Here is a 25424-nt window from a genome sequence, read left to right as displayed (position 1 = left end):
ATATAATGATGGTGAAGCAAGAAGAAAGAACAAAACACAGACAGAAAGATAGACTGAGCAAAGATGGGGCCCAAGCTAGCTTAGATAGGAAAGGACAGGAAGGCTGCTGTCTGCAATCCGTGAAAAACCCTATGAAAATAAGAGCCAACAAACTGACAGTAAAAAAGGCCCTGAAGACGCTAGGCTTCAAAAAAGGCTATGTCAGTACTCAGGAATATTCTGAAGACAGAGCAACAGGCAAAAGGAGATTCAGCTCACCCCAGCAGGGAATGGCAGAATCCAGAAAAGCAAGGAAAACCAAGGAAAAACAAAACACTAATGCAACAAGGCAAAGCAGAAATCTTAGCTTAAGATGAGCAGAAATCAGACTGGTTTCCTAGAAATCCACAGAGAAATCACCCGCAGGCCAGAAGGGCGTCGGCAGCCTTATATCCAGTTATTAACGCCACTCAGCCAGTCATCATCATCAGCCCCAGGTGTTTGACAATCAGGCTCACTACCTTTCTTCACCAGAAGAGGGAGTTCCTCGGGCCTCAGTAGTGAAGGGGAAAATGAACTCACAACACAGTATGATGACCCATAGCTCTGACCTAGTATGGTACCCCATAGCCTCTATACGTGCTATACTTTCCTTTAGCCCATATACAAATTATGATGCACCATATCCTCACTTTTCACAGTATGAGGTCCCAAAGCCTCTATGCCGAGTATGATGGCCTCCACAGTATACTCCTCCATATGCCACCACAGCTCCCTCAATTCCCAGGATATCCAAAAAGCTTATACTCACCCAGCCTTGGTTCAATGTCCACTGCAGCCTCCATCTCCCCTTCCAGCTTGTATAATAATGAGCAGAAGCTGCCCGTGCCTGTCAGTGTAACTGGTGGAGCAAGGAGAAGATGGCTTTCTGCTCCTCAACAGGGCTTAACAGTATCAGTGTCCAAAGGATACTATTAAAAGTGTTGCATACTAATGCCGTTCACTGACCATTTGCCATTTGCCAGAATTTCCAGTCCAGCCCTGCTGCATCACATTAGAATAACTTCTATGCCAGTCTGTCATTTATCAGAGTCATTAACCCCTTTATGACCTATGACATGCCATGTCCGTCATAGGTCACCCGCCCCTCTTTGTTGCAGTCTCCAGAGCCTGATCTCATCAGCTGTCATGTGCCCCTAACAGCAGTGGGTAGAATCGCGATCCACCCACGGCTGTTAACTAGTTAAATGCCACTGTTAATCTCGGCATTTTACTCACACAAACGGGATGCGTGTCTCAGCTCCGCCCATCTGCGCCCGTGTAACATGACCGTGGGTCGCCGATGGGGTTGTCATTGCTGAACTGCTATGATCATTTTTGTTACACATTGCAGTTCTGCAGCCCTGCAATGTGTAACAGAAGCTATCAGATGATCGCAGCTTCTAGTCTACCACGGAGACTATTGGAACAAGTAAAAAAAAAAATTTTAAACATTAAAAAATTGTTAAAAGTGTAAAAATTCAAATCACCCCCATTTGGCCCATTCAGTAAAATAAAAAATACACATATTTGGTATCGCATCATTCAGAATCACCTAATGTATCAAGATATAAAAAGAATTAATCCGAACTGTAAACGGTATAACGAGAAAACAATCTAAAGGCCAGAATTAAGTTTTTTAGTCGCTGCAACATTGCAATAAAATACAATAACGGGTGATCAAAACATCATATCTACCCCAAATAGTGTCCATAAAAACATCAGATCGGCACGCAAAACATATGCACTCTCCCAGCTCCAGATCCTGGGAAAAAGGAGACGCTGCGGGTCTTGGAAAATGGCGCCATTTCTAAAGAAATTTGACAAACTTTGGATTTTTTTTCACCACTTAAATAAATAATAACCTTTACATGTTTGGTATCTACGAACTTGTAATCACCTGGGGAATGATAGTGGCAGTTTTCCTGAAGATAGTAAAAAAAATCCAAAACACTATTGTGGAATTGCCCTTTTTTGCCATTTCACGGCACTTAGAATTTTTTTCCCCCATTTTCCAGTGTACAGTCTGGTAAAAGCAATGGTGTTGTTCAAAAGTAAAATTCATCCCGCAAAAAAAACAAGCCGTCACGTGTCCATAGTGATGGAAAAATAACAAAAGTTATGGATCTGAGAAGAAGGGGAGTGAAAAATGGAAACGCAAAATCTGAAATATCCTTGGTCTTTAAGGGGTTAATATGTATGTGTTTAGGGTTTATTAGTGAATCGCTAATTACTGGAATAACTTACTTTGACTTGTCATTGCTTCATGACTGTGAATTTGTCACAAGAGCACAATTAACATTCACTCGACTTGATACCTTCAGAAAATCTGCAAGAACGGACTTATGATTGACTGGGCAGCCGTCATAGTTATTCACAGTAAATGTAGAGTAAAGTGCTTCATAGATACTGGTGGAGATCTTTGGCCTTTGAGTTGAGGTCAGATGTCAGTTCTTAAAATATTTCTTAAAAATCGTCATTAAGTCCGATATCTGTGCCCTTGAATCTGATTATAAATCCCAAGAAGAAAGATTGGCTGAGAGATAATGGACCACTGACTGAGTTTAGACTGTATATAACGTGATCTGCCACTTTACCTAGAAACGTCTAGAAACGTGCTGGATCAAATTTTTTTGATTCTGCTGCCATCAAAACTGCAGCAATTCAGTGTGGCATAAATGTGAAAAAGTGATGACATTGTAGTGCAGGAATATTGGAGATGCCGACACTATAGCTACTCGCAATTGCCACAGCTTAGATAAAAGCCTCAAGGAAGGACTGCTCTTCATATGTCCATCCACAGGTATCAGAGGAGCAGGGTGTGCAAAGATAACCTTCCCCGCACCGTTATTACACTTACGTCAGTCTGCAGGAAGGGGTCATACATCCGGTATCTGAGGAACTAGGGTGCACCAAGAAAGCATTCTCCCACCATTATTCCACCCTATAAATGTTCAATAAGGGGTCATCCATCCACAGGAATCACCGGAGTTAGAGAGTGCCGAGAAAACAATACCCTATCATTATTCTAACCTACTAGCTTGCAGGAATAGGTCATCTATCCACAGGAATCTGAGGAGCTAGGGTGCAATAATAAAACATTCCCCCACCATTACTCCATCATACCAGCCTTCAGCAAGGGTTCATCCTTCATCGGGTATCGTAGGAGATGCAGGGAGCCGAGACAACATTCTCCACAACATTACTCCACCTGCATGGCAGAAAGGGGTCATCAATCCAAAGGTATCAGGGGTCACAATGTGCCAAGAAAACATTCCATCACCATCACTCTCAAGCAGCCTGAATTGGTGAAGCAGAAATATGTATAGATTCATCTGTCCTGATTAGAGTTGAGCAAAACGGGTCGGTCATATTCAAAAGTCGGCGACTTTCGCTGAAGTCGGGTTTCATGAAATGAAACCCGACCATAACATGAGGTCGGCCACGAGTTCGGCGACCAGAGCGCCAAAGTCGCATTTCAAAAGATGCTTCCAGCGCCCTTTTTCAGCCAATGATGGAGGACGCACACTGTGGGCAACGCGATGACATAGGCATCGGTCACCACCATCTTTGAGAAGTGCCTCCAAGTGATTGGCTGGCTTTGTGTGGCGTCACAGGGGCTATAAAAGGGCGTGCACACCGACCGCCATCTTACTTCTGCCGATCTTAGCATTAGGGAGAGGTTGCAGCTGCTGATTCTGAATAAGGGAGAGCGTTAGGCAGGGAAGAAGAACCAAAAAACTGCTTCTGCTGTTAGCGATTTCCACTTACAACACAACACTTTGTGTGCAGTGACAGGGGAGGCTCTATTTTTGTGCATCAGCTCTGTTGGTTATTAGGCTGCCTTATAAGGCTCCCTGATAGCTGCATTGCTGTTTGCACACTGCTGTGCAAACTGCTATTTTAAAAGCAAAAATACTTTTTTTCCTCCTTTCTGCACAGTTACCAAGCGTTCATTTTTCCACCCTTTTGTGTGTACAGCAGTCCTGCTTATTAGGCTGCCTGCGTCCATACTTAGACTGAGAGCATCATTGTCAGCGTCCTCAAATCTCTAGTGACATCCAAATTCTCACTAATCCAATAGACACCCTCCACCTTGTCATGCACCATCCAATTTCAGCTTGTTACATTGAGGTGTATTCTCTCCTGAGCATAAGACAATAGTTCAGCGTCATCAAATCTATAGTGAGATTCCAATTCTCACCAATCCTATAGACACCCTCCACCTTGTCATACACCATCCAATTTCAGCCTGTTACATTGAGGTGTAATCTCTCCTGGGCCTGAGACAATAGTTCAGCGTACTCAAATCTATAGTGAGATTCAAATTCTCACCAATCCTATAGATGCCATATAGCTGGTGGTATTTTGGGTTCATTTTCACAAAAATGAGGAAGTATGGGGGAAGACGCCATGGAAGTGGGCAGGGGTTGCCAGCTGGTCCCGATGGTGGTGGTGGTGGTGTTGCATCTGTTGGTAGTGGCAAAAGCACAATAGCACCTAAGTCAGGAGGTGTTGAGCCTGCGTCATCGTCTGGCTCCACAAGGCCTCGAAGGCTCTATTTTCTGGGAATAGGTAAACCGATTTTAAAGTCGGAGCTTCAAGAACAAGTTTTGGCTTACATTGCTGACACAGCCTCCAGCTCTCTCACCTCCTCTTCTGAAGTTTCAAAAAATAAAAGCACTGAGTCGTCAGTGGAGGCTCCTGGTCAGGAACAACACCTATCCTTGTGTCCTTCACCCCTACCAAAAGTGAAAGATGTGGCAGGCCACACTACCTATTACTCCATGGAGCTCTTTTCACATGCCATGCCTGGGATAGCAAGCCAAATCGTGAATTCCCCAGTCCAAGATGAATCTGACATGGAGTGCACTGATGCACAGCCACTGCTAGATTTTTCTGCTGGTACATTCACTCAGAGCACGACATTGTCCTCGCAGTGTACTGAGGCAGAATCAGACCCTGATGAAACTCAGGTTCCCCTTCCCGCATAATATACCACCTTACACGGTGAAACAAAGGAAGGTGCACATGAAATTGAAGAGGAGGTGATGGATGACCCAGTTGTTGACCCAGATTGGCATCCATTGGGGGAAGAGGGTGCCGCTGCCTACAACTCAGAAGAGGAGGAGGAGGATTTGCAGAAGGCAACGACATCGCAACAGCTGTTATCTGGCATGACCGTAGCAGTCCAAAAACATGTTACAAAAACCAAAAGAGTTGCAGGACAGCTTGGCCAGACGGTCAAATTAGCACAGCGTGCAAGGTCTTAAAATGTCTTCCATAGTAGGAAGAGTGCAGTGTGGCACTTTTTGAACAAAATCTTAATGATCAGGCAAAAGTTATCTGTAAGAAGTGCTCAAAGACCTTTAGCCGAGGGAAAAATCTGAGAAATTTGAATACAAGTTGCATGATTAGACATTTAACCACCATGCACTTGCAAGCATGGACGGACTACCAAACCTCACGTACCACATGTGCACCTGTTCCGGATGAAGGTAGTCAGCAATGCTACATCGCTTCCCCCACTGTAAGCCCACCGGTTAGCACACCACCAGCAGCAAATGTCGAGGTGTCGTCGCAAGGACAAAGCAGTCATGGAATCACAATGTTATTGCTATGAAAGACTGAATCTAGGCCATCAGCAACACCACCAACACCATCACCATCACCAACCCTCTCTCAGTCCGCCATGTCCACCGCTAGTTCCACCATATGCAGCTCTCAAGTCCAGCTCACCCTAAAAGAGACTCTCAGTAGGACAAGAAAGTACTCATCCTCTCATCCGCGTACACTGGCTTTGAACGCCCACATTGCCAAACTAATCTCGTTAGAGATGATGCCCTACAGGTTGGTAGAAAGCAAAGCTTTCCGTGAGCTCATGGCCTACGCAGTACCACGCTATGACCTACCCAGTCGGCACTTTTTTTCGCAAAAAGCCATCCCAGCCCTCCACGTGCATGTGAAAGACCGCATTGTCCAAGCACTCAAGCAATCAGTGAGTGGAAAGGTGCACCTCACAACAGATGCATGGTCCAGTAGGCATGGCCAGGGCCGTTATGTGTCCATCACTGCGCACTGGGTTAATGTGGAGTATGCAGGGTCCACAGGGTACAGCGGTGGTGGGACAGTGCTGCCTAGCCCACGGTATAGGAAACAGTTGGCTGTAGGCGTTCGACCCTCCTTCTCCTCCAGAAGCGAAAGCTCGTCCACAGAGCGCAGTCGCACGAGCACTCCATCCGCAGCTGCCAGTGTTGCACACGAGTTGTCCCACTATCGAACAGCTAGTGGTAAGCGTCAGCAGGCTGTGATGAAGATGATGTGTTTGGGCGACAACAGACACACCGCGGAGGTACTGGCCGACTACTTGCAGCGACAAACTGAGTCATGGCTAGGCAGTCTACATGGCTTGAGGCAGACAAGGTAGTTAGTGATAACGGACGGAATTTTGTGGCAGCCATAGCCCTTTCAAAACTCAGACACATACCATGCCTGGCTCACACCTTGAACCTGGTGGTGCAGTGCTTCCTCAGTAATTATCCGGAGTTAACACCCCTGCTCCATATGGTGCGAAGACTGTGCTCGCACATCCGCCGGTCACCCCTACACTCCAGTCGTATGCAGAAGCAGCAGCGATTGCTCCACCTTCCCAAGCACCGCCTAATTATCGACGTTGCAACAAGGTGGAACTCTACCCTGCACATGGTTCAGAGGCTGTGCAAACAGAGGCAGGCTGTAATTCATTTGTGGGAGACATGGAGTTGTCTGGTGTGCAGTGGTCGAAGCTGAAAGACCTCTGTAAAGTCTTTCAGTGTTTTGAGGAATGCACATGGCTGGTAAGCGCAGACGACGCCATCATAAGCATGAGCATTCCACTTATGCGTCTGCTCATGCAAACTTTGACGCACATTAAGGAGCAGGCATCTGCAGCCGAGGAGGAAGAGGAAGAGGGAAGCCTTGATGACAGTCAGCCATTGTCTGCTCAGGGAAGTCTCATGGACGAGGTGGAGGAAGAAGAGGAGGAGGAGGAGGATTATGGGGATAATTATTTTGGGGAGGAGGATGCTTCTCAGGGGGCAAGAAAAAATGTTGGCGTGGCAAGGTCAGGTACAGGGTTTGTGCATGACTGGAAAGATGTTGATTTGCCAGAAAGTGCTCCTCCACCCAGCACTCGCAGTGCATCATTGACACCTGGAAAATTGGCCCACATGTCTGATTATACCTTGCAGATCCTAAAAAGGGACCACCGCATTGCCAAAATGATGAACGATGATGACTACTGGTTGGCCAGCATCCTGGATCCACACTATAAAGGCAAATTCCAAAACATCATGCCACAGGAGAACCTAGAGCTAATATTGGCTAACAAACAAGCAACTCTGGTTAACCGCTTGGTGGGGCATTCCCAGCACACAGCGGCGGTGATGTTTTTCCAACGAGCCGTAGGAGGCAACATGGAAGTGTTCGTGGTGCACACAGCCAAAGTGGCGTTGGACACAGGGGTTTCATGACCATGGTGTGGACTGACTTTTCAAGTACCGCTCACACGACTGGTTATACTGCATCGATCGAAAGTGCCAGGAGACAGCAGTTGTCAACTATGGTTACAAACTACTTCTCGTCCCATATCGATGTTCTCCCTCACCGGTCATTCCCCTTTGACTATTGGGCCTGTAAACTTGAAACCTGGCCTGAATTTTCACAATATGTCTTACAGGAGCTCGCTTGCCCTGCTGCTAGTTTGTTATCTGAACGAGTCTTCAGTGCTGCTGGATCAATCCTGACAGAAAAAAGGACCCGTCTGTCGACCCAAAATGTTGATGATCTAACCTTCATTAAAATGAACCATGCATGGGTTTCAAAGGATTTTGTCCCACCCTCCCCTGCTGTCACGTAGGTTGCCAGAAAAATGGCTTGCTTTTGTCCTCTTCTTCCGCGAACTTCTCCAATTACTCCATTTGCAACTGCTGAATATCCAACATCAACATATGCCATTTTTCCACCTCCCTAACTGGGCTGCCTCCTCCCACAGGGCCGGGGTCACCACGAGGCGCACGCACCTGTGCGAGTGCCATTGCCCTGGACAGGTGGGTGGGCACACTCTTTGGCAAAGGCACTGGCACAAGGTCCCTCATAGTAGAATCAAGTGTCTCTGACGGTGGGGGTGCACACCGGCCGTCAGACACACCGGCGTACTATGAGGGGCCCGTGCCAGTACCGCCGCCCATGAGTGGGCCCCCCCTGCTTGCTCAGGGCACCAGCACTTGACTTGCCTCTCCCTGCTCCACTACTATGTAGTCTGGCCTGTTAAATACTTCACTGGGACTACCAATACAAATTTGGTGAAATGATAGATGATGATTAAGAGGTAGGTATGCCCTGTCCTGCTGGGCTCTATCTTCAGATGATCAATGGCTTCCATTTGTTATGGACGTCGACTCACAATGAGATGCAGTGGTGGTTTATCATCAGCTTTCACGGTTTTCCGACTCACAGACGTGTGACATTCCTGCCCACATTTTTAAATGTGTCCTCTCATGCCAATCCAATAGAATCGCCTACGGCCTGTGTCTTTTGCACTCCAAAGTTACCTGACAGATCATGATAGGCAGTGAGGGCAATGTCTACATCTGTCCCTGTGATCACAATTTGATGGAGATGAGTAACGGTGATGGGTTCCACGTTACTGCGATACAGCAAACCTTTCTTCACAATAACTGTTTTCACTGTCTCCACAGACAAAGTAATTGAGGGTCAGCATCGCCTCTGAGAATTCTCCCGGGAGTTTTTACCGTGATTAGTAATTCCAAAATTTCTGCAATCAGTCGCCTTTCCGTCTGTACTTGTATCCATCTCGTTTCCTCTTGCGTAGAGTCTGGACTGTCTTACTGAGACTGAAATATATATGAAGATTGAAAAATACCCCAACAGTGTATGCTTGGGTACGCTTCGAATACATAACCCTTTTTACTTTTGTCTAAACCATACTGAGGCTGTGAGTGTCTTTGTCGGACTCCAGAAATATACACGCAGATTTTTAATGTTTAAGCTATTCTATATATACCTGCTATCAAGTGATACTGTACAATTCTCAACTTTGTACAATCACGTCAAATCCATACTGGGCCTGAGACCCTCTGAGTCTGCCTCCTGATATATAGACATAGGTTTTTAATGTTTAAACTATGCTATATATACCTGTTATCTGGTGATACTGTACCCTTTCTCAAAGTAATTGAGGGTCAGCATCACCTCTGAGAATTCTCCCAGAAGTTTTTACAGTGATTAGTAATTCTAAAATTTCTGCAATCAGTTGACTTTCCGTCTATACTTGTATCCATCTCGTTTCCTCTTGCGGAGAGTCTGGACTCTCTTTCTGAGACTGAAATATATATGAAGATTGAAAAATACCCCAACAGTGTATACTGGTGTACTGTTATGAGTGGGTCGCCGAGGAAAAAAAAAACAACACAAGCTAAGCCTCAGAAAACCAGAGAGGTTGGTAACTATGCAGACTGCAGAACCCTGATTCTAACTCGCAACTAGCAGCAGTCGTGGAAGGTTCCTACGTTGGTCCTAGACGCCTCGTCACAACCGGAGAGCTAAATAAGCCTAAAGCAGGAAAAGAGGAAAACTAACTGCCCCAGAGCAGACCCCAAAGGAAAGACAGCCCCCCACATGTATTGACGGTGTTACAAGATGAAAACACATACAAAGGCAGGAAAATAGGCTGAGCAAACGATGGGGCCAAACTAAATAGAAAAGACAGGAAAGGAAAGACACTGTCTGCAATCTGCCAAACACCCTACCAAAGATAATGTCCAACACATCTGATAGCAAAATTAACCCTGAAGTCACTAGACTTCGCCCACTATATCAGCACTCTGAAATATTCTGAGACAGAGCACAAAGAGGCCAATCTAATAAGGGATAAAAAAAAGCAAATTGGCAAATACAGATAAATAAGAGTGGAAATTCAGCACAGCACAGCCGGGATGACTGACCCCACAAAAAACTGAATTGACCAACAAGAGCAAGTGTGAACATTAGCAAAAACAAACTTAACTTGAGAAGACTAGAAAAGAGCTGAGTCCAAGACCTGAGAAGCAGAATGAATCACCAGCACCAGGATAGGGCGTCGGCTGTCTTATATCCAGTCTGATACTCCAGAGATCCAATCGTTATGCTTCCTCACCAGGTGGCAGATCACTACCAATTAAACCAAGCTCACTACCTCCTGTCACCACCAGAGGGAGAACGGAAGGAGAACTCTCAACTGGTGGGGTGTACGGTGTGGAGCAGAGAAGGGTCTGTATGGGGTGTACAGAGCGGAGCCGCGTGTGTACGAGGTGTACGAAGCAGAGCCGGAGGTGTACGAAGCGGAGGTGTGTACAAGGTCTACGGAGCGGAGCCGTGTGTGTACGAGGTGTACGGAGCGGAGCAGAGCCGGGTGTGTACGAAGCGGAGCCAGAGGTGTACGGAGCGGAGGTGTGTACAAAGTCTACAGAGCGGAGCCGTGTGTGTACGACGTGTACGGGGTGGAGCAGAGCCGGGTGTGTATGGGGTGTACGGAGCGGATCCGCGTTTGTGCGAGGTGTACGAAGCAGAGCCGGAGGTGTACGAGGTGTACGGAGCGGAGGTGTGTGCAAGGTCTACGTAGCGGAGCAGTGTGTGTATAAGGTGTACGGAGCGGAGCCGGAGGTGTATGGATCGGAGGTATGTACAAGGTCTACGGAGCGGAACCATGTGTGTACGAGGTGTACGGAGCGGAGCCGGATGTGTGGGAGGTGTACGAAGTGGAGCAGAGCCGGGTGTGTACGAAGCGGAGCCGGAGGTGTGTACAAAGTCTACGGAGCGGAGCCGTGTGTGTACAAGGTGTATGGAATGGAGCCCTGTGTATACAAAGTGTACGGATCTGAGCCTTGTGTTTACGGAGCGGAGCAGATCCGGGTGTGTACGGAATGAAGCCGCGTGTGTGCGGGGTGTACGGAGCGGAGTGGAGCTGCTTTTGTATGGAGCGGATCCGCGTGTGTACGAGGTGTATGGAGCAAAGTCGCATGTGTTCAAGGTTTACGGAGTGGAGCCATGTGTGAACAAGGTGTACAGAGCGTGGCCACGTGTGTACAAGGCGTACGGAGCAGAGTCGCATGTGTACGAGTTTTACGGAGTGGAGCCATGTGTGTACTGAGTGAAACCATGTGTGCGCGAGGTGTACAGAGCGGAGCCGTGTGTGTACAAGGCATACAAAGCTGGACCGTGTGTGTATGAGGCGTGCGGAGCCATGCGTGTACGAGTTGTATGGTGGGGAGCATTCATACCTCCCAACCGTCCCGTATCCAATGGGACAGTCCCGAAGCGCACACACTTTTTCCCCCAGTATGTAGATGGGGCAAGATTGTTTGGTGAATTGGAACGCGCGGGTTTAAAATTTCGCCTCACAACATAGCTTAGGACGCTCTCGGGGTCCAAACGTGTGACTGCCAAATTTTGTGGCTGTAGCTGCGACAGTTCGGATGCCTGTCCCAGACATACACACATACATATACACTTTGAGCTTTATATATTAGATTTCTTTATCTCTCTGTTTCTTTCTCTCTCTGTTCTTTCCTTCTTTCTCTCTCTAATCTTTCTTTTTTCTTTCTCTCTCTCTCTGTTCTTTCCTTCTTTCTTTTCTTCAGTACCAGCCACTGTGCCAAAAATGGCTGATGTATATACACTATACACTGTATATACATCAGCCTCGAGTCAGCACCTATCTATACATAAGCCTCAGCAACAGCATATACGTAAGCCTCAGCACCAGTATATACAGTTAGGTCCATATATATTTGGACAGAGACAACATTTTCCTAATTTTGGTTCTAGAGTCTAGACATTACCACAATGAATTTTAAACAAAACAATTCAGATCCAGTTGAAGTTCAAACTTTCAGCTTTCATTTGAGGGTATCCACATTAAAATTAGATGAAGGGTTTAGGAGTTTCAGCTCCTTAACATGTGCCACCCTGTTTTTAAAGGGACCAAAAGTAATTGGACAATTGACTCCAAGGCAATTTCATGAACAGGTGTGGGCAATCCCTTTGTTATGTCATTCTCAATTAAGCAGATAAAAGGCCTGGAGTTGATTTGAGGTGTGGAGGAAGGTTTTGCTGTGAAGGAAACATTCGGTCAATGGAGCTCTCCATGCAGGTGAAACAAGCTACCCTTAAGCTGCAAAAACAGAAAAATCCCATCCAAGAAATTGCTACAACATTAGGAGTGGCAAAATCTACAGTTTGGTACATCCTGAGAAAGAAAGAAAGCACTGGTGAACTCATCAATGTAAAAAGACCTGGGCGCCCACGGAAGACAACAGTGGTGGATGATCGCAGAATAATCTCCATGGTGAAGAGAAACCCCTTCACAACAGCCAACCAAGTGAACAACACTCTCCAGGAGGTAGGCGTATCAATACCCAAATCTACCATAAAGAGAAGACTGCATGAAAGTAAATACAGAGGGTTCACTGCACGGTGCAAGCCACTCATAAGCATCAAGAATCAAAAGGCTAGACTGGACTTTGCTAAAAAACATCTAAAACAGTCAGCACAGTTCTGGAAGAACATTCTTTGGACAGATGAAACCAAGATCAACCTCTACCAGAATGATGGAAAGAGAAAAGTATGGCAAAGGCGTGGTACAGCTCATGATTCAAACCATACCACATCGTCTGTAAAACACGGTGGAGGCAGTGTGATGGCTTGGGCATGCATAGCTGCCAGTGGCACTGGGTCACTAGTGTTTATTGATGTGTGACACAGGACAGAAGCAGCCGAATGAATTCTGAGGTATTGAGAGCCATACTGTGGGCTCAGATCCAGCCAAACTGATTGTCCATCTGTAGTATGAAACGATGACCAATGACCCAAAACATAAAGCCAAAGCAACCCAGGAGTTTATTAAAGCAAAGAAGTGGAATATTCTTGAATGGCCAAGTCAGTCACCTGATCTCAACCCAATTGAGCATGCATTTCACTTGTTAAAGACTAAACTTCAGAAAGAAAGGACCACAAACAAACAGCAACTGAAAACCACCGCAGTGAAGGCCTGGCAGAGCATCAAAAAGGAGGAAACACAGTATCTGGTTATGTCCATGAGTTCAAGACTTCAGGCAGTCATTGCCAACAAAGGGTTTTCAACCAAGTACTAGAAATGAACATTTTATTTACAATTATTAAATCTGTCCAATTACTTTTGGTCCCTTTAAAAACAGGGTGGCACATGTTAAGGAGCTGAAACTGCTAAACCCTTCATTCAATTTTAAAGTGGATACCCTCAAATGAAAGCTGAAAGTCTGAACTTCAACTGCATCTGAATTGTTTTGTTTAAAATTCTTTGTGGTAAGGTCTAGAACCAAAATTAGAAAAATGTCCCTGTCCAAATATATATGGACCTAACTGTACATCAGCACCTGTATAATACACAGGTGCTGTGGCTGATGTATATACAGGTGCTGGCGGGGGTGATGTATATACTGGTGCTGACTTGAGGCTGATGTATATATGGGCTGCATGTATATACATCACTGATCAGCCTCTAGTCAGCACCTATATATACAACAGAACCTGTATATACATCAGCCCCAGCACCCATATATACACCAGCCCCAGCACCCGCATATACATCTGCCCCAGCACCCGTATATACATCAGCCCCAGCACCCTTATATACATCAGCCCCAGCACTCATATATACATCAGCCCCAGCACTCGTATATACATCAGCCCCAGCACTCGTATATACATCAGCCTCAGCACTCGTATATACATCTGTCCCAGCACCCGTATATACATCAGCCCCAGCACCCTTATATACATCTGCCACAGCACCCGTATATACATCAGCCCCAGCACCCGCATATACATCTGTCCCTGCACCCGTATATACATCAGCCCCAGCACCCTTATATACATCAGCCCCAGCACTCGTATATACATCTGCCCCAGCACCCGCATATACATCTGCCCCAGCACCCGTATATACATCAGCCCCAGCACCCGTATATACATCAGCCCCAGCACTCGTATATACATATGTATATACAGTAGTCTAAATGTGATATATATTCAGCAGTATGTAACATAATATAGTATAATACTGTCAATTATAATGTAGAGTTGTGTGTATATAGTGTAGAGCTGTTCATATAGTATGTTGCTGTGTATATAGTGTGGAATCCACACTATATACACTGGCCCATCTTTACACTATACAGTATATACACAGCTCCACTCTATATTCCTTACCACGGTATATATTGTGGAGCTGTATACATTGTGTATACTCCTCCTGTCCTGTATACATGGTGTAAATATAAGTATCTGCTCTAAGTGTGTGTATCTATGAAAATAAAAAGCGCTCCGATGAATTGTGCAAAGTGGTGGACTCTTTATTAGCCCATGTGACAAAGTTTTGGATCTATAACAGATCATTTCTCTGCTATGGAATTGAAATATTACCGCATGGGCTAATAAAGAGTCCTCCATTTTCTCTTATTTAATCATTTAATCGGTGTGCTGATTATTTTCTATTTTACACATATCAAGGCTGACATCACCACCCGGCAAAAGCGGGCAATTGCCGTTGGGGACTTGGCATGCTATGGGGCTCGTAAGTAGGGGCTCCGGTGCCAGCGCTGACACAGTGGAAAACAATGATGAGTGAGGGAGCCATCTGCTGATGCTCCCTCTCTCATCTTTCCCCCTCTGCGTCTGAGCTTTGTGATGTCTTAGTGCAGAGGGTGCAATGACATCACTACAGCGAATCATCTATGCCAAGCAGTGCAGAGGATCAGAATACATTGAGGAAACCAGAGCAGTGGGGACAGCGAGAAGTATTATATGGGGCCCATTGTACTGTATGAAGTAATATATGGGGCCCATTATACTGTATAAAGTAATATATGGGGCCCATTATACTGTTTGAAGTAATATAAAGTATGAGGGCCCATTATACTGCATGGGCCATTATATGGGGCCCATAAAACTGTATGCAGTAATGTATGGGGCCCATAATAGTGTATGGAGCATTATATGGGCTCATTGTACCATATGGAGGAATATGTGGGGTCCATTGTACTGTATGGAGCAATATATGGGGCCATTATACTGTATGGAGCATTATGTGTTGCCCATAATACTGCATGGAGGACTATGTGATGCCCATAATACTGTATGTAGGACTATGTTGTGCCCATAATACTATGAAGGACTATGTCGTTCCCATAATACTGTATGGAGGACTATGTGGTGCCCATAATACTGTATGGAGGACTATGTGGCGCCCATAGTACTGTATGGAGGTCTATGAGGTGCCTATAATACTCTATAGAGGACTATATGGTGCCCATAATACTGTAAAGAGGACTATGTGGTACCAATAACAATGTATGGAGGACTAAGTTGTGCACATAATACTGTATGGAGGGTTATCCAAATTCGGAAGTTCTCCCCTATCTTTTGGATAGGGGATGACTTTCTGTTTGTTGTGGATCTGACCGCTGGGACCCCCATGATCCTAGGAAACGTAGCTTTGAAGAGCACCATGTAAATGGAGCTGTGGTCCAATCATACGCACAGTGACACCATTAACATGTGGCTCTTTAAATAACTCCTTTAATAGAGTGATGAGGGGACGACAAAGTATAGCAAAAATTCACTGATCGGGGCTGGTGAGTGTTATAATTTGTGGGCTGGTGGGGTTTGTGTGGCAGGGCTGCTTTTTTGTCCCAGTCCGGCCCTGGTTTCCGGAGTGTAATGTAGACGCAAATATATGTTTAAGTCCCTGAAGAAGTCAAAAATTTGAAAAACCAATGAAAAATATTTGAAAAATGTATGTAAATAATTTCAAATCAATCTACTTTTTCCCGGAATGTTATCAGATCTAAAATATAAAAAAATTAGCGTACTTTGCATGGTTGCATTCATAATTGTCCAAACTAATGAAATATTATATTTATCCATAATGGTGAACTGCAAAAGAAACGAAAAAAAAATGAAATAGCAGAATTGTCGTTTTTTGGTCACTTCGACCAGAAAGGCATATGGATCCCAAGATGGTAAAGACAAAACTACAGTTGGTAACAGAAAAACCCCAAGCCCTCACATAATTCTATCAACCCAAGACTAAACATTTTAGAGCTCTTGGAAGGCAAGAAGGAAAAATAGAATTGAAGAGAGGCCCAATGGGAATCTGTCACCCAAGGGCATGAGTGGGGTGTGCACCAGTCACCCACACAGTATGAGGACCCCACTGCTTCCCACTCAATATAATGGCCCTCACATCCCCCCTTTCATTATGATGGTCCCCACATCACTTCACACTTTATGAAGGCCCCACACAGCACCTCACACAGTATAGTGGTTGGCATATCCCCTCACGTAGTAGACTAGGCCATTATTTTAAAGTAGGATGCTGGTGAGGTCTTCATGCTGAGTGGGCCATTATACTGAGTGGGGAGATGTGAGAGCCATTTTACTGTGTGAGCGCTATCAAAATGTGTTAGTGGCTGTGGGGAACCATCACACTGTGTGATGGGCTATGGGGGCCACTATAATGGGTGAGGTGCTGTGTGAGGCCACCATAAAGTGTGAGGGGTTGTGGGGGCCATGATACTGAATGAGTGGAAGAGGGGCCCTCATTTTGAGTGGAGGGCTGTGGGGGGGGCTTCATTCTGTGAGTGGGCGCTGATACTAATTAAGCGGCTGTGGGGCCATCATACTGAATGGGCTGTGGGGGTCTTCACTTTGAGAGTGGGCTGTTGGTTTCACCATACTAAACGAGGGTTGTTATACTGCGTGGGGATCATCATAATGACAGGACATCATGCTGTGTGGAGGCCATGATACTGTTTATGTAAGGAGGAGGCGACCATAACTATATCATGCTATGGGGGAACACTATAGGGGCATCATGCTATGGCGGTATTATATTTTGTTGGTGGCACTGCGGGGACATCACAATGTAAGTGTGAAGTGACTCTGTTGGAGTGATTCACTGTGGGAATATCAAAATCCGTGTGTGTGGGGGTAGGGGCATTACTATAAACATGTTTTATAATGGCCATAAAAGGGTATCGCTGATGAGGACAATAAGGGGCTTCAATTGGAAAATAATTGCTGCTTATGTGTCATAATACATGTCCTTCTCCTGGCTGATGAAGGTTGGGACATTGCCGAATATGTATATGTATGTGTGTGTGTTGCGTTGCGTTTAAATATATATTATGTGTAAATTTTTATGTAGGGTGTGAGGGAGTGGGGGCAAGTAGAATGGCAGCCTGGAATCATATGATGACACAGTTCCCAGAACACCGCCCCCTATCAGTGGAAATGAGAGAAAATCCAATGATAACACCAAATGTTTGAAGATTTTATCCTCAGCATTAGAATATATGGTTAGATGTATCTTTCTATACAGAATGAGAAGATAAAGGAAACTGTAAGAAAAAGATTAAATGTGATATAATGTCATAAGATGAGAATTGGAAATAGGAAAAGCTCAGCCAAACCTCTGTAACCACGGCTGTAATCTTATACCTGGAAAACTGCCAGGATTTTACTGTGTTTCATTCATGCCTATGTGTGCCGCCATCATTATTAGCTGCTTTATAAGGGGCAGACAATGAGAGAAAAAGTATCGGTTATTGCGCTGCATTGTGACATCATCACTTTCCTTATATGGAAGCGGGCAGTGATGTCACACAGGTGAGTGATGTCACAATAGAGCGGAACCTATAAACACTCCGTCCCATCTCACTGGCTCAGACTTGGTATTTGTTTGTCTCCTGACTGCACTTACCTAGATCTTCTCCTTGTGGATTAGTGATTTTACTTGCGAATTACTTGTGAATTAGCGGATTACGTCTGTATTAGTGGATTACTTCTGGAATTTCCTGAAGATCATTGACTGAGGACTTCTCCATCTGGAGGTAAATCTATTGTGTGCTTTTATTTATGAAACTAGAAGTTTTTGTCTCATTAGATTTCGTGTATTCATGAAATTTTTCTCTTTTGGAAAAACATAACAATCGCATGAAGGATTGTTCGGGAAAATGAGGAAAAAATTCCCAATGCACTAAAATTGAAAAAAAAAAAAACCTGAAATGTTGCCATTGTGTTTTGGGTTTTAATTTACAGTGTTAATTATTCAGTAAAAATGACCTGGTAATAGTGGAGTACTGGCAATCATGCCTGGTCATGCCAATACTATGGGGCCTGATGGGTGAGGGGGCCCGGAGAATGTAGAATTAAATAGTGGGGACATTTCTGTAAGCACCATATAGTAGAATTGCTATAAAATGGGCGAGAAAACTAAGGGGCCTTCAACAGGAAAACAACTACTGTTCACTTGTTATAATACATGCCCTTCCCCTCGTTTTTGAAGGTTGGGGCTCCATCAAAATTATATATATATATCTGTCTGTGTACATACACATATAATATATATAGACACACACACACGTATAAATATGCGTATATACATATAATTTTTTTCTAGGGGGTGAAAGAGTGGGGTCAATAAGAACTTTTGCTATGAGGCCCCAATATGCCATCACTTCTATCATGGAAATGTTATCACCCATCTAATAGACTGTATGAGGAGATGAGGTCCTGGTGATGGTCGGCCTGGAATCAGATGATGACACAATTCCCAGAACTCTGCCCCCATCAGTGAAAATGTGAGAAAATCCAATGACAGCCCCAAATGTTTGAAGACTTTATCCTGAACATTAGATTATATAGTTAGATGTATCGTTATAGAGAAAATGAGAAGATAGAGAAAACTGTCAGAAAAAGATTAAATTTGATATAATGTTATATGATGTGAATTAGAAATAGGAAAAGCTCAGCCAAACCTCTGTGACCACCGGCTGTAATCTGTTACCTGGAAAACTGCCAGGATTTTATTTCATTCATCCCTATTTGTACCACCATCATTATCAGCTGATTTATAAGGGGCAGACAATGAGAGAAAAAGTATTGGTGACATCATCACTTTCCTTATATGGAAGCGGGCAGTGATGTCACACAGGTGAGTGATGATGTCACAATAGAGCGGAACCTGTAAACACTCCGTCCCATCTCACTGGCTCAGACTTGGTATTTGTTCGTCTCCTGACTGCACTTACCTAGATCTTCTCCTTGTGGATTAGTGATTTACTTGCATATTATTAGTGGATTAGCTAATTACATCTGGATTATTGGATTAATTCTGGATTGGCGTAATATTTCTGGATTTTCTGGAGATTTTTCTGGAGATCACTGACTGAGGACTTCTCCATCTGGAGGTAAATTTATTGTGGCTGTTATTTATGAAACTAGAAGTTTTCCTCCTGATTATTTTTCTTGTACCTTGGTGTATGGGAAGCGGCCATTGCCCCTAGAGATGAGTAACTCGTCCGGCAAAATCATGGCACAATACAACAGAGAAACCGTTTTCATGAATTTTGGTTTTTATTTGCAAATCAGGAAACAAATCCAGTCCTCAGTGATAAAAGTAGGAATCGCCGACAGAAAACCAGGGAGCAAATCTCCATGTCCAGCTATTTACAGGGGGATGAGGGGATATTTGTTTTAGAGATAAATACTAGTAATAATAATGGCAGCCAGCTCTCTACCTGTATGGGGCATAGCGAGCTGCACCATGGATTATGGCACCATGTAACATGGCTCCAATGTTTTCTCATCCCCTTCAGATCTCCCTCCTGACTCTGTCTGGTCCAGGACCACAGAGGGGACGTCAGTCACCACCTACAGAAGCTGAGAAGAGAACTTCAGCGTGTACAGGACTCAGCAGAGCCGGACATCTTTAGAGTGAGTATAATGGCGGAGGTGCCGGTTTGTGGTGACCGGGTATACCATCGCTGTACACAGCGTCAGACTGGAGCACCTTGGGCTCACCAGAGAAAATCATTCTTGGGGCCCACTTGTATAGCTACATAGAAATAAATGCAAGACCAACAATTGTGTGGTAAAACACACTTGTGTTATGGTATAACATAAGGTAGTTCTTGTCTTAATGATATAGCAGGAGTTGGGGTAGCCCCCCTCATGGAATATAATGCAGACCCCCTCATAGAATATAATGCAACCCCTCTCACAGAATATAATGTAGCCCTCCTCAGAGTAAAATGTAGCCCCATCACAGGGTATAATGCAGCCCCCATAGTATATAATGTAGCCCCATCACAGGGTATAATGCAGCCCCCCATAGAATATAATGTAGATTCCTCACAGTATAATGAAGCCCCCTCATAGGGTATAATGCAGCCCGCCATAGAATATAATGTAGCCCGCCATAGAATATAATGTAGCCCCCTCATAGGGTATAATGCAGTCCTACATAGAATATAATGTAGTTTCCACATAGGGTATAATCCAGTCCTACAGTTCTATGGCCACCAGTACCCACTCACTCGTTCCCCTGCTGCTCTAGGATCTGCTCCGTTCTCAGCAGCTACACTGCTGTCTGCCCGACACACAACATGTTGCGCGATGAAGTGATGTCATTGTGCACCGGCTGTGTCAGAGGCAAAGGGAAATGATGGGGGAGGGAGAATCATCTGACGCCCTCTACTCCATTATTGTTTTCAACTGTATCGGCATCTATGATTCTCCATTATTGTTTTCAACTGTATCGGCATCCATGGGCACTGGGGAGACCACCCTGTAGGGGAAGGGGCTGTAAGCCCTGAAACATTTTAGTATTTATTACCCATTATAAATCAGTTTCAAATATTTCTGAAATTTGAGTGAAAGAAGAACAACATCTGTAATGTGAAATATTATATTATTTGCATTTATATTGTAGAAATAATAATCTTTTAATTATAATAAGTATTAATTTCATAGAGAATTTCATGACATTTCCTCAAACATCATATTCCATTTTTGGCAGATTTGCTCTTCTGATTATATGATGAAGCCTTCCAGCATGGCATCCAGCGATCAGGATAAAGGCCTGTTGGCCGTGTTGGACCTGCTCGTTGTCCCACTCCTGGAGGACACTATTCCAGGCATTATCAAATCATATGAGCCTGAAAAAATGAAGACCATGACCAGCATGCTAATAAATCATCTGCATGATCTGGATGGACAGGATTTGGTGAATGCCCTCCTGTTCTTGTCGACCATGACATCTGCCAGAGCGGACGCTGACAACTTTCTGTCTAATGAGCTCATTGATAAGACCTATCAACACATGCTGAAAGCAGAAAGTGAGAAACATCAGGGAATAACTGGTGCAGCTATGACGCTCCTGGCCAATATTGCTGTATACCGCTCCCAAGACGTCATGGAGCGCTTGGAAAGCGATGAGGAGCATCCACAGAGCAGCGCGCTGAAGACATTGGATCTCATTTCCACCAAAACCATCACAGGTTGGAAAGAGAGAAGTGCAGCGCAGAATATACTGACAGTGGATGACTTGATTGCCCCTACACAACATCAAGCTGGACCACCTGACGGATTTGATTTTTATTATCATCTCCTGCACCCTAGCTATGGGTTCATAAATCACCTGGAAGACGCTGATGTCCTCCATGACACAGACACAACCCAGGCTGGGATGTGTCCTTACATTACATGTGTCTTAACTGATGAGGAAAGAAGAAAGATCATCCATTACCTGCTTATAGCAATGAGATCTGCTGTCAGAAAGAGCAGACTCATCAGTGTCATGATCTTCTCGGAGCTGTTACTCCATCATCCTGAGCTCCTGGAGGAGAAAATGGCAAAAGATTTAATCTTATTAATGGCTTCAAAGATATACAGTTCGGACGAACTTGAGAACTGTCTTGCTTTAGAAGCTATGGGAAATGCCTGTAAAGGTGCACCAAGACAGGTGCATCAACTGAAGGACCTCATCTATCGCTGCCTTTACAGTAAACTAGTGGGTCGTCAGAAGCTAAAAGTGGTCATTGAATCCCTAAAAGCAATGTCAAAGTTTGTTACCCTGCTGAAAAGATCAAAACTTGGCAGTAAATTTGAGAGAATTGTCCAGCGTTGTACTGACTACCTAAACCACCCAAACCCGCTGGTTCGGACATACGCCACTTCACTATTTGCAGACCTCGCCAAGAACTGCTGCAACAGGGACAAGAGAGGCTTCAGCCGCCACGTCAGGACATTCCTACCTGAGTTACTGATAAAGTTACACAGTAAAAACCAGCAGGATAAGGCATCCGGTATTGCAACCTTGCTGCATTGTCTTCCTTACATCGGATGTAAGAACGTTCAAGAGCTGTTATGTGCTGATGGCGAAAAAGCCTACAAAATATATGAACAGCTCGGGAAAAAGGAACCTGCCCTTCTTGTGAGGATGATGATCCACAGCATTGAATATAATAAGCCGTATATGGCAGACGAGGTAGACGCTGTCATGAAACACCTCACTATGATAAGAGACGCTTTACCTTATGAAGAACTCTATCCGTCAGCATTATCTGACGTGTTTATAGGGTTGAGGAGACTCAATTCTAAGATATATAATCCAGTGGTGCATGAGGCAAGTATCCGCGCCATTGACATCCTGGGCACCAAGTGGAAGAGCATCAGAACTGTTAAAGCAGTGAAAGTTGGAACAGAGAGTTTCCTGATCTATGAAAAAGTGAAGAGAGTGGAAGTAATATTTTACGAGACTTCAGTGTGAAACATTCATCACCAGATGTTACACTAAGGGTCAATGAATGAGACATCCTGAATACACTTAGATAAAACTCTTGACTATTGAAGACCATCTCAAGAACAATCCCCACATACCCCAATTTTCTTATGAAAAACTTAAAATAAAGAAAATAAAAAGAAAACTTACGGTGTTTCTCTGCTTATTGTAACTGGATGAAATGTTTCTGGACTGTTCCCATATGTATTTTGATCATAATCCTCTATATATAGCTACTAGCAGAAGAGCCCAGCGCTGCCCGGGCATAGTAACTAACTGTGGTTAGTTATAACAAATTATAATTATCCTCCATCCCATAGTCCCGTGCCCATATACCCATCATACATATCCTCCATCCCATAGTCGAGTGCCCATATACCCATCACACATCCTCCATCCCATAGTCCCATGCCCATATACCCATCATACATATTCTCCATCCCATAGTACCATGCCCATATACCCGTCATACATATCCGCCATCCCATAGTCCCGTGCCCATATACCCATCATACATATCCTCCATCCCATAGTCCTGTGCCCATATACCCATCATACATATTCTCCATCCCATAGTACCATGCCCATATACCCATCATACATATCCTCCATCCCATAGTACCATGCCCATATACCCATCATACATATCCTCCATCCCATAGTCCCGTGCCCATATACCCATCATACATATCCGCCATCCCATAGTCCCGTGCCCATATACCCATCACACATCCTCCATCCCATAGTCCCGTGCCCATATACCCATCATACATATCCGCCATCCCATAGTCCCGTGCCCATATACCCATCATACATATCCGCCATCCCATAGTCCCGTGCCCATATACCCATCACACATCCTCCATCCCATAGTCCCGTGCCCATATACCCGTCATACATATCCGCCATCCCATAGTCCCGTGCCCATATACCCATCACACATCCTCCATCCCATAGTCCCGTGCCCATATACCCGTCATACATATCCGCCATCCCATAGTCCCGTGCCCATATACCCATCACACATCCTCCATCCCATAGTCCCGTGCCCATATACCCGTCATACATATCCGCCATCCCATAGTCCCGTGCCCATATACCCATCACACATCCTCCATCCCATAGTCAACCATTATGACATCATAATGAGCGGCGGGGCTTGCAACCTATGATGACATCAGCGTCACCATGGCAACCATTATGACATCATAATGAGGGGCGGGGCTTGATATACACACTTTTTCCCCATTATGTAGATAGGGGCAAAATTGTTTGGTGAATTGGAACACGCGGGGTTAAAATTTCACCTCACAACATAAAACTTAGGACACTCTCGGGGTCCAGACGTGTGACTGTGCCAAATTTTGTGGCTGTAGCTGCGACGGTGCGGATGCCAATCCTGGACATACACACATACATACATACATACATACACACACTTGAGCTTTATATATTAGATATATCATGATACAGCTCCATCTTAACATGTCTATGTTTGTTGAGCTCTTAAAGGGGCTTTCTAGACTATGATTTTGATGACATAGGTCATCAACATCAGATTAGTCCCGGTCTGACATGCGAAACTCCTAACGATCAGATGTTAGCAGATCCCTCAGTCAGCAGAAAGCACACAATGCATTGAGCTGGAGCAACATAGCTTACGTGTCATCAGTACTGTGGTTCCTGTATGATCCGCAGTCTGATGTTGGCTGGTAATAACAACTCCTGGTATCTCCTGTCTAGCTGACTGCAGAATTCTGAATCCTTACAGCGTGTGCACTACACACTCTCAGTGCTCTCTAGTGTTGCTGGCGACAGTGGGTAATGACGTGACAGCATGAATGCAATTTGCATACATGCGGTCACCTGGCAATTGGATGTCTTTGGCCTTTCTCAATTCACTTGTATTCAATTGAGTGGATGTGGTTCTAAGTATGCAAATCACATACTTGCGCTCAGGGCTGTCACTAGGAATTTCAGGGCCCCATACTGGCAAAATTTTCGGGGCCCCCTTGAGACTCCACTCAGGCTCCACCCCAGCCCCGCCCTCCACCCCTCGAACTGTCCACAGCCCCACCGCTCTCTCTTGGAAAAACTCCACTTCTCACCAATCACACATTAACAGTTCCCATCTCCAGATCACACACATAGCCAGCAGCTCTTGTTATGGCCAAAAGATTTTTTAAATCTACCGCCATGACAAGGTAGACTCTTTTGGCTGCGCCCTACTCTACTCTAACCTATTAAAGATTTGCTAAAATATCCAATACAATTTAGGTATATTTTTTATTTATTTTTCAATTTTTAAAATGACCAATAATATCACATCCAAAGGGACAAATACCACCACACCATGCCCAGACACCATATTACCACCACATGGTGACCAATAATACCACATACAAGGAAGAAATACAGCCATACCATGACCAGACCACATATTACCACCAGTGACAGAATAATAGCACATACAAGGGACAAATACCACCGCACCATGACCAGACCACATATTACCAGCACATGGTGACTGGATACTACAATACTGATCATTAATAAAAAAAACATATTACTATCACCATAAGTGCCATAATACACAGGAGATCTGTACTTAGTATGTAGTGTCTGTGTACAGGTAATACAGTGATCACCAGTGACATTATACACAGAAGAAGCTCTGTATATAGTGTCAGTGTACAGTTAATAC

The sequence above is a fragment of the Dendrobates tinctorius genome, unplaced genomic scaffold, assembly GCF_039654945.1.
Source record: "Dendrobates tinctorius isolate UK_male_01 unplaced genomic scaffold, ASM3965494v1 ptg000256l, whole genome shotgun sequence".
Classification (NCBI taxonomy): Eukaryota; Metazoa; Chordata; class Amphibia; order Anura; family Dendrobatidae; genus Dendrobates; species Dendrobates tinctorius.
This window is presented reverse-complemented; position numbering follows the sequence as displayed.